The following is an 18,595-nucleotide window of genomic DNA, read 5'->3' as shown; positions in this document are numbered from 1 at the left end:
TTTTTTTTTTTTTTTTTCTACCATTTCGTGGCTAAAACGGCAATTACTTCTAAAGGAAACCAGTTAGTCTTAATTGACGACATGTTGGCTCCGGAACCAATTGGCAGTCAAGAGAGTAATTTGAAGATGAATGAACACCACGCCACCAGCGGCAAATTAATTCCTTTGAGACCACCACGTCTAATTATTCAGCATATAACAAAGTCCCATCATAATTAATCCTCCAAAAGAAAAGTCGCCGGTAGTTGTTGATGACTAAGACTGATTGAGCCAGGTTTTCCTTAATATAGACGGTCTTCAAACGCTATTATACAGATGCGGAAAAGATGCCCCTTAATATGAAGCTATGAGAGAGCAAAAATAATTACCAAAATCATTAAGGAAAGGAGCCTTATGGATTGATCTTTTTTGAAGGACAAAATTTATATGAAATTTAATAGGTAAAGTTTGTAAAATTTTTTATTAGAAATGATTAAATAAAAATTTAATAAAAAAAATTTAAATTGATAGATTAATAAAATTCAATATGAAGATCAATAATATTTGTAAAAATTATTAAAATTTTTTTTATAATTCAAATTTGATCGATATTTATTTAACGATAAAAATTTTGTTAATATTTTTATTAAAAATATCTATTTAATAAATATATCAAAATTTATTAAAATTTTTTTAAAATTTATATAGTTGATTTATGTGATGAGATTTTTTAATTTTTAATTTTTAATTTTAATTTACTTATTTTTTATAAAAAGTGGCACGTATGTAAGTCTTTTTATCTTGGGTGTTATTTTTGTTTAAAGTTTCCTACTAATTATGGCAATAATGAACAAATTACAGAATTGGCACAATCTTTTAACAGTTTCAGTACTTTGATCTCTTTTTTGATGCATGGCTTTGCCACTATGATCTCTTTTTTTATGCATGTTTTTACCAAGGCAAATTGGTACGGGGAAAAGTTGTGTCTTGGAAATATTTCCCAAAATGGACTCGTTATGGCTAATTTTGGGATATTTTGCAATCCAAACCTTATATGGCTAATTCTGAAAAAATACAAAAAAATCAATTGGATTAAGCTCATTGATAAAACAAATGTTAATTTGTTTAGATATTAAAGTCTTATCTTTTTTTTTTTCCAAATTTCTAATCTTCTCTTAATTCCTCTTACTTTGTTATATATCTGGCTGAAAATAATATTATGGGACTAAACTTTCTTAAACCCATGATTTTAAAATGTCAACTTTAAATAACATGTTAATTTATCCAAGAGATAGTCGGTATTAAAGTCTTATCTTTGATCAACTGTTGATTGGTTTAATTAAGTGATAAAGAGAATGTGATTTTTTTATTATTTGAATTCAAATTCGGTGAGATATTATAAAAAATAATTTTTTATGAATTAATTAAACTCGATACATATAAGTTAATTGGATCGGTCCATGGACAAAATGAGCTAAAATAAAATCCAAAAATCCTTTGCCACGAAATAAAAAAAGTCTTATATTTGACCATATCAGCAGTCTATTGTCAACGTTTATGGCATCCAAAGCTGGGAAAAGAAAGAAAATTGAGAAAGAAAACAAGAAAGTTTATGAGAAATTGTATGGTAAATTCATAATCCAAGTCCTTCAAAACTTCTATATAACCAGGCCTTGCTGCCTGCAATTGTGATCACTCACCCCTACAAAAATCCCAGCCTATAGCTATAGCAGCAGCAATAGCGAAGTAAATATCTTCGCTAATTCCCGTCATTAGTTGTACAATCCACAACAATGAAAACTTTGTTCTTTATTGTCAAATTAGTTGCAATCGCTTTGCTACTATTTTTTATACTAATGAAGCCTCTTGAAGCTGTAGATAATCTGGGTCCGATGCCACCTATAGGCTGTGATCCATCAAAACGCAGACTCCTCGGTTCTCCAATTTGCAAACCACCTCCATAAGCCTGATATCCGCCGCTCTATGTTAGCTGCTCAGGTTCTCAATATAATATTCAACACATATATGGTATTTTTCCCTTTTTAAAAATTTTCTACTTTCAATAAATTTATAGATTGTATGCATGAGATGTTTCAATTGTGAGAGTTAAAATCTTCACTTTAGAGGTCTCTGTTTCAAATCTTACGGAAGAAATAATGTAATTTTTTGTTTTTGGAATCGGGGTCTCTTTTCAAATTGTCTTAATGTGCATTAATTTTATTTTCGAAGTACTTACCATAAAAGTCAAACCTGGTTGACAAAGAAAAAAGAGCTCCCTCAACTTAATTATGTTGTAGTTGCTGTATGTTGGGAGTTTCACATTCCTAATTAAACTCATGAAAATAAATACCAGGAATTTTTATAATATATATATATATATATATATATTGAAGATTTACCATGGGCATTCATAATTTGGATTGTTCTTCTCATTAATTTGTTGAAGCAATAAAAAATCTAGAATCTCCTCCAATTGTCCTGGCAATGCCATCTTACAGAAATTATGAAGGCTTCAGCCACCATGAAACAAATCATATGTTGGCCTTTTTCCAGTTATCATCTCCAATAGAAGAATTCCATAGCTGTAAGTATCGCCTTCGGGAGAGGTCGGATCACCCACGCCATATTATGCGACAATTTGTTACAACTAATTACAACTTAGAGTTGTTTTTAGTTGCAGAATGTTCTAAAAAAATTAAAAGCCAAATGATTTAAAATAAAGTATATATTAAACGCATTGTCAAAATTAAATGTGTTTGGTTAACAAAATATGATTGGATGATTTGAAATTTACCGAGGCCGAGATAACCAATTGTTCCTTTGATGACTGAGGAAGTTGCTTGCTCACTATCCAGATTATTACATGCAGCTCTAGAAAGGAGCTTAGCCATCCCAAAATCACTGACATGTGCAACCATGTCATCATCTATAAGAACATTGGTCGGCTTTAGATCACGATGAACAATTAGCGTTTCACAATGGTGGTGAAGGTAATCCAACGCATTGGCCACATCTATAGCTATGAACAACGATTGATCAAAGTTAAAATATCGTAAGCCATATTGATGACCATGCAGCCAGCTGTCTAAACTTCCATTAAGCACGATTTCTAAAACTAGAGCTTTGAAACCAATGCTTGAGTAAGAAGTTATCAACTTGACAAGATACCGATGTTGACTTTTGCTTAAAGCCTCACATTCAACCGCGAAACACTTTCCAGCCCCAAGAATTTTAAGGTTCAATACTTTCACTGCAACGGGGTTTTTGTGTCGGTGAAGAATTCCTATATATACAGAGCCAAAACTGCCACCCCAAATGCAGTTGGAGGACGCAAAATCATTAGTGGCTTGAAGAAGTTCATTATATGATACTCGAAAGTAGCCAACAGGAAGCAAGCAAAGCCACAGGGATTTTTTTCCCTTCCAAACCATTTTATCCAACAAAGGAAAACAAGAAGCACAACCAGAATTGAGGCAAGTGGAATACCGAGGATGATAATAACAATGACTTTGGTTGACAAAACATTTCCCTTTTTCTTTGCTTCCTGATTGAAGCATTTTGGAAGTTTTATTTCAGGAATCTCCCCACAAAGCTCTTTGTTCCCAATAACGGAAAATTCGCTAACATTTTGGAAAACCCCTTTTTGTGGAACTTCACCTCCCAATTGGTTGAAGGAAAGGTTTAAACTCACTAAAAATGGAAGCTTTTGAAGATCAACCGGTATTTTGCCAGAAAAATTGTTGCCAGAGAGATCCAAGTTTTCAAGACCTCTTAGAAAGCCAAATGATAGAGGAATGCTACCTAGAAAGTAGTTTCCCTGCATTAACATGTTCAAGATTCTTAATGCAGAAATCCCACCAAGATTGCTAATTCCTTCACGAGCGCTTCCAGAAATCCGATTCCCTCCCATGTAAAGAAGATCAAGCTGGGTTGATAAATTAGCTACAGATTCTGGTAACACCCTACCTAATCTATTCTCATGGATGGCCAAAAGTTTCACCTGACTGCAGTTGCTTAAAGAAGAAAGAAAATCCAGGTCTCCCGCATTCCCAATTCCAAGGTGGTTATAGTCAATGGTAAACAGTTCAAGATTCTGAAGGTTTTCCATATTGTCAGGAACTGATCCACTGAATCCATTTGATTGGATGTCAAACTGTTGCAGACCATGGATATTAGTTACTGATCTTGGAATTGTTCCAGTGAATTGGTTATCTCCTATATACAGTATTTCAAGTTTTGGAAATGCAAAACCTATTTCAGGTGCAAGGTTCCCAGATAATTTATTTGTACCCATGTCAATATATGCCATGGAGGGAAGATTGTAAATTGAAGAAGGAATAGTACCAGACAGGTTATTTCGGCCGATAGCAAGTATTTTCAAGTTTGATATTCTAAGCATTGGGTATAATTTCCTCCAAATGATTACCTGCAAATTGGGAGTTTATTCAAGGATGAAAGGTTTCCAAAAGAAGATGGAACACCCCCAATCAAATTATTGTCAGCAAGAGAGAGTGTGGTGAGATTCTTCATATCATCATCACCAAAGTTGAAAGGAATTTTTCCAGAAAGGCAATTGTCATTTAAATTAATCAATTGAAGGTTTGGGCTATTGCTGAGCTCCACATGGATGTTACCATGGAGATTATTGTAACTTAAATTTAGAAAACAAAGCTGCATCAACTGCCCAAATTCCCAGGGGATAAGTCCTTGCAGCCTGTTATCAGATAGGTTAGCCTCTCTAAGGAACCTTAAATTTCCTATTGAAGGAGATATGGAGCCACCTAATTTCATACTATTCAGTTTCAAACTGATTACCCTCTGCTGCTGCCGACCACATAGAACACCTTGTTACTCACAAAAGTGGAGAGAAGCATTCCATGAAATTAGTGCTCCGGGATCAGAACCATCAACAAGCTGATCCTTCAAGGCAAGTAAAGCTAGTCTGTCCGTTTCGTTCCCAAAGGCCAATGCAAGTTTGAAGGACACCGATTGGAAGGTGATCAGTTCAACAACGCAAAGCGAAAATTTAATCTGAATAATACATTTGTTTTTCAAGCGAGATTTATCCATTACTAGCTGGAATTATTTCAAAATAATAATAATAATAAGATTTGCAACAAGTCGTTTTGATTAAAAAACAAGAATATAAGGGATAGGAAGACATAACTGATTTATAGGAAAAGTCAACATGTGTTTCTAATAAATCTAATTCTCTGTGGTATTCAAGCCTTCGAGTCATAAAAATGATTTCAAAATCTGACCAAATTAAAGAAAAAAGGAAAGGAAAAGAAAAGAAAAACTAACTACCAAATATTAAAGAACAGCAAAAGAAATTTGGATCAATCCCATTCAAGTAAACTCAAGTAAGCCAGAACAGAGTTCTATCTAAGAGCAAAAGTCAATCTACAATTAATATAGAAAGTTTCTTGTCTAAATAGGAAGCCATTTAGTCTTAAAAAATGACATGTTGGCTTCGGAACCGACTGGTCAGACAGACAGAGTAGTTTGGAGATGCATCAACACCACCAGCGGCAAATTAATTCCTCTGAGACCTCCATTATCAACCATCTGTTATCGACGTTTATGGCATCAAAGTCATAACGTACAATATGGGGAAAAAAAGAAAATTGAGAAAAAAACAAGAAATTACATGATTGAGAAATTGAATGGTAAATTGGTCATCCAACTCCTTGAAAACTTCTATATATAAAATCAGGCCCTGCTGCCTTCATTTTCAATCACTCAGCCCTACAACAATGAAAACTTTGTTCCTAATTGCCAAAGTAGTTGCTATCGCTTTACTCCTAATTTTTATACTAATGAAGCCTCTTGAAGCTCAAGTTCAAGTTGAGGGTCCTATGCCACCAATAGGCTGTGATCTAATAAAACGGGGATTCCATCGTTCTTTGATTTGCATATTACCACCTTCATGAGCCTGATCTGCGCTCTCTATGTTAGCTGCTCAGGTTCTCAATAAAAAATTCAAGACATATATGGTCTTTTTTTTTTTTTTTTTTTTTTACTTTCAATAAATTTATAAATTTCATGTACGAGACGTTCCAATTGTTAAAGTTTGAGATTTTTAATGATTTTTTTTTCTTTTTTTGAAATTAACTTAATGATGCTTTATTTGCTATATGTTGGGAGTTTCACATCCCTAAACTTTGTATTTTAAATTGGCCTTTGTAGACACCCAATTTGGTCCAGGCCCGGATCAATTGGGCCTGGCCCAAATGGGTAAGCCCAATTCGGTTCTTATTTTGTATTATTATTTTTTTGTATTTTATGTATTTTATTATTCATTTATTATTACTATGTATTAATATATGTATATCTTTATTTATTTTTTTTTCTGTTAATATTTATATGTATTTTATTTATATAGTTATATATTTATTATTATATTATAATTTATTTATTATTATTATTATTATTTTTATCTTGTAATATTTTTTGGATTTATCTTATTTTATTTTTAATTATCTGTTAATTTTTTTTATTTTTTTCGTTTATCTGATTATTATTATTATTATTATTTTTTTTTTTGGGGCTGTGATTGAAGGCTGAAGAATCTTACTGTGAATGGGGATTCAATCAGAAGAGTCCAGATTTGATTCAAAGATTGAATCCCCGTCCAAAGAGGAATTAGGATTGATCAGGAACTCCTGATCAATCTCTATAAAAAGGACCCTCTGGAACAGAAGCAATGAACAGAAAAAAAAGTAGTGAGCAAAGCTACTGATTTGAGAGAAAAGGGGCATATAGAAGGCTAAGAAAAGGTTTAGAAGTGTTCTGGGAATTAGCAGAAAATTTTTGAAGATTTTTGGCGATTTTTTTCTGGGAATTTCTGAAAAATTCCATATTCCAGTTAAATTTTTCGATGAAATTTACATTTTTCGATGAAGATTTCGGTCAATTTTGAAGTTTTCGGTGAGCTGCCCAGTTTTCGGTGAAGGATCACAGAAACCGACCAACTTCCGGCGAACTTCCGACCAACTTCTGGTGAAAACCTAGATTCCGACGAAATTTTTCAGAATCCGATGAACATTCAATCGGAGTTTTTCGGCCTTTTAGAGAGAAGCAAGAGAAAAAAGGAAGAAGAGAGAGAGAGGGGATGAGCTTTCTATCGAAAAACAGAGGGAAGAGCCTTATATACCCTCCCAAAACGACGTTGTTTTTACCTTAAATGACCTAGAGGATCTGCGCGTTTTACCGAGATCCGACCCGACTCGAGCGTCGACCCGCTTCTTGACCTGCGCGTGTCTTCCCCCCTCCGAGCCGAGCCGAGCCGAGCCGTTTCCCGAGCCGCTCCAGGTTTTTTTCTTAAATTTTTATTTATTTATTTATTTTTTGGTTTTTTATTTATTAAATTAAGATTATTTGATGTTCTTTTATCTTTATGTTATTTTTATTTTTGGTTTTACCTTTTTTTATTTTTTTCTTTTACTTTATTATTTTATTTCCTTTTTTTTAAAAAAAATCCAAAAAAATAAATTTTCAAAAAAAAAAAAGTTTTTGAGGAAAAGTTGAAAGTATCAATTTTCCTTAAAAATAAATTTCCAAAAAAAAATATTTTTGGGGAAAAGTTGAAAGTATCAATTTTCCTTAAAAATAAATTTCAAAAAAATCAATCTTTGAGGAAAAGTTGAAAGTATCAATTTTCCTTGAAAATCAAAATTTCCAAAAGAAAAAATTTTTGAGAAAAAGTTGAAAGTATCAATTTTCCCTACACAAAAACAATCATTCTTTTCTTTTTATTTTTTTTATGTAAAATAATCCGACGATGGAGTCTCTGCAAATAAAACAGTAGTTTTTCTTGCATACTCTTGAGGTGAAGAAATTTTCTCAATTTTTTGCTAAAAGTATTAGAGTCAATTAAGAATAATTTTCAATAGTTAATTACTTGGTAAAATTTTAAGGCTCATTGGATAACATAAATTTAAGCTGGTACCATATTTTGATGGGCGTTGTGGGGGTGCTATAACCTTCCTCACACGTAACCGAACTCCCGAACCCTGTTATGGTTAGCAAACCTAAACCTATTCTTTTAGGGACCCTTAAACTTAGGTGTTCCCTGAAAGGACAGATTCCTTAGGTGGCCAATCACACCTAGATAAAAAAGATTGGTGGCGACTCCCTTAAGTCAATGTCTATCGATAGATCCCCGGATCTAGACGTTATGACAGCTTGGCGACTCCGTTAGGGACTTTGAGAGTCAGGCTAGCAAATAATTTGTGTTATCCAAAAGCCTAATAAAATTGAACCTGTTTGTATATATGCGTTATTATTCATTCATATTTATTTACCTTGTTAATTATGTCATTCATATGCATGTGCATAACATGAGCTCTATACCCGAGCTCCGTCCCTCTAGGAGGGAGTAAGTACCTATTACTTTCATGAGGTCTAATGCCTCCGCAGTGGCTAGCGAAATACTCCCACTCAAATTGAACCTTTTCCGCTTGTAGCCTATAATGGGTGAGGATTAAGGTGCCTTACTAGTCTGTGACGGACAAGGATGTAAAAAATAATTTGAGGACCTTTAGACTTTGACCTTAAAATCGCATATAGTGAACCTTAAGAATGCCTAAACCTAGGATAGAGCCCTTTCTACTCAATGATGATATACCCTGAAATTAAGACATAAAAAAGGGTGTTTATCTAATCATTTTGAATGTTTAACTTTGTGTATCATTTTCATTATCATATGTAACATTATGCATCAATATCACTTTCATTTCATCCATTGAACTAACTATGTTGTTTGTCTAATTGTATGCATCTGCATTATTTTCATGATCATGTTTTAACACAATCATTTGCATCCATTTCATACTAGATTTCATTCAAGAAAATGTACATTTCATTCGTGCATCAAAGCATCATACAAAAAGCATAGCATAACATTTCTAATCATAAGTATGGTACTCAAGGTCCAAGGATAGCTCCGTCTAGCGAGAACCCTGCCCATCGATACAACACAAGATCCAGAGCAAGACAAATGGAGCAAAAAAATTCTCATAGATTTGAAAAGATAGAAAAAGCACAAGAGAAGATTGAAAGTGAGCTGAACAAGATTCTGGAGGCTCTTAATAACATGAATAAAGGAAAAGAAGTTGAAAAAAATGCAAGCCAACAAGTTCCCTCGTTGCAAGAAATGGCTGACCCTTTATATCCTTCAGGTTTTGGCCCACTTTAAGCCCAGTCTGCTCAAGAGGTCCCGTCACAACACTTCGCATATCCAACTTATCCTGGAATGCCATCAGCTTTTAACCTAGGGTAGTATAACAGCTATGTAAATCCTATCTTCACTGAAAAAGTCACAGAACCAATTCTTGATCTAGATGATTTAAAAGAGAAAGAGAAAGAAAAGATAAGAGTGAAAGTTCAGGAAAGCTCCAAGATTAGTATGCTAAAGCAAAGGTTACGGGCTGTGGAAGGATTTAACTTTTATGGGTCAGTTGATGCTGCTGGGCTCTGCCTAGTCCTTGATGTGGTTATTTCCCATAAGTTCAAAGTACCAAAATTTGAAAAATATGATGGTACAAAGTGCCCCAAAACTCACATCATAATGTATTGTCGAAAAATGACAGCTCATGCTCGTGATGAAAAACTCTTGATGCATATATTTCAGGATAACCTTATAGGCTCAGCGGCCAGGTAGTATGTTCAGCTAGACAGAACCCGCATTCACTCTTGGAGCGATATGGCACATGACTTCATCGGTCAGTATCGACATATTATCGATTTGGCCCCTGATCGTTTGTCTTTATAGAATCTGGAGAAAAAGGCAAACGAGTCTTTTAAGGAGTATGCCCAGAGGTGAAGAGATGTTGCTTCTCAAGTACAACCTTCTTTGATCGAGAAAGAAATTATAGTGTTATTTGTCAGCACTTTGAAGTCTCCCTATTATGAAAAGATGATAGGGAATGCAACAAAGAATTTCGTTGACATGGTAATCTTTGGAGAAATTATTGAAAGTGCCATAAAAAATGGCAAGTTAAAAAGAGGAGAAACCAAGAAGACATCAGAAAAGAAAGAAGCTGAAGCTCAAGTTGTGAGTTTTGATAGACAACAATTCAGGGGTTATCAACCCTATCCATCCCAAGGTTACTCTCCATACTATCCTGCTGTGAATAATGCCTCATCCTACCCATACCAGCTAACTCCACAACCACCTTATTCATCCACACACTAATCAATTTTTAGCCCCCAAGATCTTACATACAGCCTTAACATTCAAGCTCCTGCAAGAACCTAAATTTGCCCTATTAACCCAGCAAGTGGTTCACGAGAACAACGAACTACTCGAGAAAAACCTGTATTTGATCCAATCCCTATGACTTATACAGAGTTATATCGAGAACTCTATAATAGCCATTTGATTGCCCCCAACCATGTGGAGCCGCTTAAACCACCATACCCAAAGTGGTATGATCCTACAGCCCACTGCGACTATCACTATAGAATTACTGGCCATTCTACTAAAAATTGCACTACTTTAAAGCATAAGGTGCAACGGTTGATCAATGATGGAATGGTAAGTTTTGATCAAGGGAAAGCAACAACACCTAATGTTAGCATTCTGAGTGAAAGTCAAGAACAGAAAGGGTCCGGAGAGTCACAATGAATTGAGGGGCAAGATGTCAATAGAGATTTTTCACCTGATCGCATAGGGGGACAATTTTAAAGAATAGAGATAAGGCTGGTTGAGGGTTTCTTTTGTCATGTTAGGATTTTTTTTCTAGTGATTGTTGGATTTCTTTTTGCAATATGATTTCATTTGTTATCATCTTAATAAAGGCAAGTTAATGCATTTCATTACATTTTTCTTTTTCACTTGACCATTACTCCATGCTCTGTTACCTTTCATAACTTTATACTCCCATTCTCAAATTTCAGATGATGAATATTTAGACAATGATAACAATAATTCTGAGATTTAATTATGAGAACTCATCCACATTAATATGAGGAGATGATTTGAGCAAAAAAAAAGCAAAAAAAGGGTAAGCCATTACCAGAGGTGAAAGAGATATGTCTTGAAGATATCTTTTATACAGGATATTGAGCTTTGTTCAATAGATGATGTTCAAGAAAAGTATTCATAATTGAGATGAAAAATGGCCATCTTTCTTTTATCATTCGAAAAACCATTCATTGCTACCCCTTTGAGCCTATCATGATTTTTTTTTCTTGAAGAACCCCAACCAAGGATCACCCTCTACACTGGAGGGTAATTTTTGAAAAAAAAAAAGAAAAAAGAAAAAAAACACCGTAAAAGGTCTCAAAGATGGAAAAAGAAATAAAAGCAAAAAAAAAATAAATGCCACACATGATTTAGGGCAAAGTAATGAGAATCCTTTGTGTGAGGAAAGAAAAAGCAGTGAAATGATGTGGGGCAAAATGTGGGGAAAAAGATATCAAATGAAACTTGTTTTGAAATTTGTTAGTGCTGAAAAATTCATTGAATGATGGTCAAGTGATGATCGATTGATGAAGCTTATTTCAAAGTATTGAGAAACTGAACAAGGAAGAATGTGAGTGGAAAAGACAATTGAGAGCTACACTGGTTCGATCTTAGAAGAACAGTGTAATCGGATCTCTGAAGAATCAAAGGGCTTGATGCCTAAGAAAAGAGCTTGAGAAATTTGAGTACCATACATTGAACAAGAATTAATTGGCCAACATTTGCATAGCATGCATTGAAATTCATATGCATTTGCATAGCATACACTACTTTCAGAAAAGTATAGTGTATAAACTCAGAAAGCAGGGGTGTTTCAACATCCCACATAGAGAAGACAGATATGAAGATATTTTACAAAATTGAAAAAGAAAAAGCTTGTCAGGTAAGTTCCTAATCCTTGAAATAGGATGTCTTTTGGTATCAGGGTTGATTTGTAAGACCTTTGGGCATAATCTCCTGAAATTCCTTCAAACACAACTTTCAACTCCTTTGGACATGATTGTCAAGGAGCAATTTACTTTTTCAAAGTCGTGGTGCCTCTGTTTAGATGAGCAATTTACTTTTCCAAAGCCTCTGTTTAGAGGAGCAATTTACTTTTCAAAGTCGTGGTGCCTCTATTTAGAGGAGCAATTTACATTTTCAAAGTCTTGGTGCCTCTGTTTAGAGGCGCAATTTACTTTTCAAAGTCGTGGTACCTCTGTTTAGAGGAGCAATTTACTTTTTCAAAGTCGTGGTGCCTCTGTTTAGAGGAGTAATTTACTTTTTCAAAGTCGTGGTACCTCTATTTAGAGGAGCAATTTACTTTTCAAAGTCGTGGTGCCTCGTTTAGATGAGCAATTTACTTTTCCAAGTCATGGTGCCTCTGTTTAGAGGAGCAATTTATATTTCTCAAAGTCGTTGAGCCTCTGTTTAGAGGAGCTTTGGTCAAAAACAAAAACAAAAAAAAAACAAAAAAAGAAAAAAAAAACACAAAAAACAAAAAAACAAAAAATGAAAATGTTGAGTTGAGTCTTGATTGGGTGTCTACGTCTTTGCGTAATTTCTGTTTCACAGAAAATGTGCAAAGAGGGGCAGCTGTAGACACCCAATTTGGTCCAGGCCCGAATCAATTGGGCATGGCCCAAATGGGTAAGCCCAATTCGGTTCTTATTTTGTATTATTTTTATTTTTTTTCTTTTATATTTTATGTATTTTATTATTCATTTATTATTACTATGTATTAATATATGTATATCTTTATTTATTCTTTTCTGTTAATATTTATATGTATTTTATTTATATAGTTATATATTTATTATTATATTATAATTTATTTATTATTATTATTTTTTTTATCTTGTAATATTTTTTGGATTTATCTTATTTTATTTTTAATTATCTGTTAATTTTTGTTTTATTTTTTCGTTTATCTGATTATTATTATTTTTTTTTTCTTTTTTTGGGGCTGTGATTGAAGGCTGAAGAATCCTACTATGAATGGGGATTCAATCAGAAGAGTCCAGATTGGATTTAAAGATTGAATCCCCATCCAAAGAGGAATTGGGATTGATCAGGAACTCCTGATCAATCCCTATAAAAAGGACCCTCTGGAACAAAAGCAATGAACAGAAAAAAAAAATAGTGAGCAAAGCTACTGATTTGAGAGAAAAGGGGCGTATAGAAGGCTAAGAAAAGGTTTAGAAGTGTTCTGGGAATTAGCAGAAATTTTTTGAAGATTTTTGGCGATTTTTTTTCTGGGAATTTTTGGAAAATTCCAGATTTCGGTTGAATTTTTCGGTGAAATTTGCATTTTTCGACGAAGATTTCGGCCAACTTTGAAGTTTTCGGCGAGTTGCCCAATTTTCGGTGAAGGATCCCAGAAACCGACCAACTTTTGACGAACTTCCGGTCAACTTTCGACGAAAACCCAAATTCCGACGAAATTTTCCAGAATTCGGTGAACATTCAACCAGAGTTCTTCGACCTTTTAGAGAGAAGCGAGAGGAAAAAGAAAGAAGAGAGAGAGATGAGAGGAGCTTTCTGCCGAAAAATAAAGCGAAGAGCCTTATATACCCTCCCAAAACGACGTCGTTTTTGCCTTAAATGACCTAGAGGATCCGCACGTTTTGCTGAGATCCGACCCGACCCGAGCGTGTACCCGCTTCTTAACCCGCGCGTGTCTTCCCCCTTTCGAGCCGAGCTGGGGTCCCAAGCCGCTTCTCCGAGCCGTTCTCTCTTCCTCGAGCCGAGCCATTTCCCGAGCTGTTCCAGGTTTTTTTTTTAATTTTTATTTATTTATTGTTTTTTTTATTTATTAAATTAGGATTATTTGATGTTCTTTTATCTTTATGTTATTTTTATTTTTTGTTTTACCTTTTTTTATTTTTATTTTATTTTATTTTTTTCTTTTACTTTATTATTTTATTTCCTTTTTTTTAAAAAAATCCAAAAAAAAAAAATTTTTTAAAAAAAGTTTTTGAGGAAAAGTTGAAAGTATCAATTTTCCTTAAAAATAAATTTCCAAAAAATATTTTTGGGGAAAAGTTGAAAGTATCAATTTTCCTTGAAAATCAAAATTTTCAAAAAAAAAAAATTTTTTGAGGAAAAGTTGAAAGTATCAATTTTCCTTAAAAATAAATTTTCAAAAAAATAAATTTTTGAGGAAAATTTGAAAATATCAATTTTTCTCGAAATTAAAGTTTGGGAAAAGTTGAAAGTATCAATTTTCCCTACACAAAAACAATCATTCTTTTCTTTTTATTTTTTTATGCAAAATAATCCGACGATGGAGCCTCTGCAAGTGAAACAGTAATTTTTCTTGCATACTCTTGAGGTGAAGAAATTTTCTCAATTTTTTGCTAAAAGTATTAGAGTCAATTGAGAATAATTTTCAATAGTTAATTACTCGATAAAATTTTAAGGCTCATTGGATAACACAAATTTAAGCTGGTACGATCTTTTGATGGGCGTTGTGAGAGTGCTATAACCTTCCTCACACGTAACCGAACTCTCGAACCCTGTTCTGGTTAGCAGACCTGAACCTATTCTTTTAGGGACCCTTAAACTTAGGTGTTCCCTGAAAGGACAGATTCCTTAGGTGGGCAATCACACCTAGATAAAAAAGATTGGTGGCGACTCCCTTAAGTCAATGTCTAGTGATAGATCCCCGGATCTAGACGTTATGACAGCCTTTACTTGAAAATTGCAACCCAAAGTAGTTGGAAAGGAAACCCAAAACTATAAAGTGAGGCACCCCAATTAAATTATTTTCAGCAAGAGACAGTCTGGCGAGATTCTTCATATCATTATCACCAAAGCCTACGGGAATTTTTCCAGAAAAGGCTATTGTCATTTAAATTAATCAATTGGGAGTTTGAGAAAGAGCTGATTACACCCTGGTGCTAACGACCACATCGAACACCTTGCCAGTCACAAAAGTGGAGAGGCATTCCATGAAATTAAAATTCCAGGAGAACACATCAACAAGCTGATCCTTCAAAGCAAGTAAAGCTAGTCTGTCCGTTTCATTCCCCAAGGCCACGTCAAGTTTGGAGGACATCGATATCAGTACAACAATGCAAAGCACAAATTTGATATGAATAATACATTTTTCATGAGATATTTTTCCATTACTAGCTGGAATTATTTCCAAAAAAAAAAAGTTTTGCAACAAGTCGTTTTGATTTCAAAATAAAGTATAAGGGATATATAGGAAGACAGAGCTGATTTACTGTAAAATCCAGACTGTGTTTGTTTTGACAGAAGAAGATTTGATCAAGAACTGGTTAGTTCCCCAATTTCTTACTATGTTTATGTGGGATTTAAGTCATAAAATTAAATGACAAAGGTTCCATATTCCATTCTCATGTTTTTTTTTTTTTTTCTCTATTTGACTTGACCACTTCAATGCTAAAACGGTAATTAAACCTACAGGAAACCAATTGATCTTCCTAAACGACCTGTTGGCTTCGGAAACTATTGGTCTGACAGTCAAACTAGTATGAAAATGCGTCAACATCCTCCAACAAATTCGAAACTTAATTTAATTAATTTATGTAATTATTTTTTAAAAATTATTAATAAATTTAGAATTTGAATCATAACAGTTGCAACCTCCATTCTAATTTTCAGAATGAGATCTCCTATATATAAAAAACCACTGGCAGCAACAAATTAATTCCATTGAGACTTCTAGCATCATCAACCCAACCCGCCCCCGGCAGGTTCCGACTCGACTCGACCTTATAGGGTCGATTTATTTTTTTTTTAAATCAGATTTCAGGTCAGGTCGGGTAATGTTAAGAAAAAATCGGGGTCGGGTGGGTTTTGATTTTAGGCAAACCCAATCCGATATTATATAAATTTTTTTATTAATTATTTATATAATTATATATTTAAATATTTATATGTAAAAATAATATTTTATTAATTTTGGGTCGGGTCAGGTTTGGGTTTGATGAATATAAATTTGGGTTGAGTTTTGGGCGAGCAAAAGCCCGCCCCACCCCAACCCGACCGTTGTCAACTCTTGAAACTTCCATCACCATGTATAATTATTCAACATACAACAAATTCCATCAAAATTAATCCTCCAAAACAGAACTCACCCGTAGTTGTTGATGGCTAAAACTAATAGACCCAGGTCTTCCTTAAAATTGACGGTCTTCAAACGCTATTATACAGATAATGGAATATATGCTAAAAAAATAATTAAAGTTATGTTTGGTTAATGATTTTGTTATTTTGCTTTTGGCTTTTGAAAATGATAATAATAAAAAAAAATTAAAGCATGTTGTGAGAATACATTTTTTTTTTCAAAAAATCATATATAAAATATGTAATTTTAAGATGATTAATGTTTGACTTACTTTTATATAGATTGATTATGTTATAGGTAGTATTGCTTTTTAATTATTTGGCTATCAAATCAATTGTGATGTTACTTTTTATTTTTTATTTTTTTTATATTGGGTAGGTTGTATAGATATCAAAGTTTGATTTTTTGAATCCAAACTTAATTCAATATTCATGCAATTATTGATAAGAGATGGCATTTAAGTTTGAGATTTGAATCTCAACACTTACCATCATCTTTTCAATTTTAATGTTACAGTCTTTTTGTGCAAAATAATAAAAATTTTGTTCTTTGACGATATCAATCTTCCGTTGTCAACATTTATGGCATGGAAAGTCATGACGTATATGGAAAAGGAAATTGAGAAAAAAAAATTTAAGAGAAATTGTATGGAAAATTAGTAATCCAACTCCTTGAAAACTTGTATATAACCAGGACCTGCTGCTTGCTTTTTCAATCACTCAGCCCTACAACAATGAAAACTTTGTTCCTTATTGTCAAAGTTGCTATCATTTTTCTCCTAATTTTTATACAACTGAAGCCTCTTGAAGCTAAGCGTGAGGGTCCAATGCCACCAATAGGCTGTCATATGCTAAAACGAAGACTCCTTGATTCTTCAATTTGCAAACCACCTCCATGAGCCTGATCTGCGCCGCTCTATGTTAGATGCTCAGGTTCTCAATAAAAAAATTCAGGACATACATGGTCTTTTCCCATTTCTTTGGTTAATTTTTTGTACTTTCAATAAATTTATAGATTGTATGTTTAGAGTAAAAAATTTTAATTTAGAGGTCTCTCTTTCAAATCTTATAGAAGAGAGAATATAATTTTTTTTTTTTATGTGAGTTTTGGTGGTCAAGGAAGAAGAAGAAGTCATGCGCTTGGTATTCAGGGAAGAAAAGGAGAGTCTGAGTATGGGAACTATGTGGCAATTGGAAATGAATGGTCTATAAATGCAAGAATCCCGCATAGAATTTACAAACTTTGATTGTTTGGCCACAAGATTTTTTTTTTTATTTTTTTATTTCCTGCAGGTGTTTGAGTGTAGGAATGTTAAATAAGTAAAAGGTTAAAGATTTACGATCTTATGAAAAAAGTTTATCAGATTTGAATCCATTAACTTTGATTCTAAGAAAAATTAAAAGTATAAATTTATGTAACAACAAATACCAGAAATAGGTAACGGATATTTTCTTCTTTATGAGAATTTTAGATTCGTTAAGTATAATTTTTTCAAAGTAATTATATGAATCAGTTGAGTCAATCTTTTACGATCAAACTTTAATTGTATAAATTTAATTATTAATAAATTTATCCATACATAAATTTATGGTATGCATGAATCTAATTAATTGTAGATAAATATACTTAATTATTAATGTAATTTAAGTTTAATATATCTATTGAATAATATTAACACTCATGAATCAAATTCAAATTGTTATATTTTAGTTTGGCTTTTTTTTTTTAAAATGTTTGAATATGCTGTTAAGGTTATAAGTTCTTATATCGTTAAAAATTAATTTTTTATCTTTAATATATGCATCAATTAAGTTTCAATTGAATGGATTTGTTGATTTGTTCACATAAAGTATTATTTTGCAAATATCTAATATTTTTTCATACTTAATGAAATTATGACTCGAACAAAGCCGGATAAATTATTCTAGTTCAAATTAAAAAGGAACCTAGCTGTATTCAAAACATAACATTCTATCTTTTGCATTGCAAGATTTGAAAAGGAGAAATATAAATTAAAAATTTTGAACTCTAACAACCGGAACGTCTCGTGCACATAATCTATAAATTTATTGAAAGTAGAAAAATTCACAAAAAAAAAGGGGAAAAGACCATATATGTCTTGATTTTTTTTTTAAATTGATAACGTCATGAGCAGCTAACATAGGTCGGCGCAGATCATGCTCGTGGAGGTGGTAATCTGCAAATTGAAGAATCAAGGAGTCTGCGGTTTGAAGGATCGCAGCCTATAGGTGGAGGAACTGCATCAGATGTCACGAGAGCTTCAAGAGGCTTCATTAGTATAAAAATTAGTAGTAAAGTGATAGCAACTACTTTGGCAATAAGGAACAAAGTTTTCATTGTCGTAGGGCTGAGTGATTGAAAAATCAAGCACAGGGTCTGGTTATATACAAGTTTTCGAGGAGTTGGATTACGAATTTTCCATACAATTTCTGCTAAATTAACATGTTTTCTCTCATTTTTTTTATATTGTACATCATAGCTTTCGATTGACAAAATACTGTTGATATGGTCAAAGAATAAGACTTTGATATCTATGCAATTACAACTTG

The 18,595-nt window shown here is 33.2% G+C and overlaps 1 pseudogene; it reads right to left on the bottom strand.

The window, feature by feature from the left end:
* Positions 1-49: 49 nt before the first annotated feature.
* Positions 50-5,049, bottom strand: LOC111297642 (putative receptor-like protein kinase At3g47110; annotated as a pseudogene).
* Positions 5,050-18,595: the final 13,546 nt, after the last annotated feature.

Source organism: Durio zibethinus, chromosome 12 (assembly GCF_047325235.1).
Source record: "Durio zibethinus cultivar Kanyao isolate XHJ-2024 chromosome 12, ASM4732523v1, whole genome shotgun sequence".
Taxonomy (NCBI): domain Eukaryota; kingdom Viridiplantae; phylum Streptophyta; class Magnoliopsida; order Malvales; family Malvaceae; genus Durio; species Durio zibethinus.
This window is presented reverse-complemented; position numbering and strand designations above follow the sequence as displayed.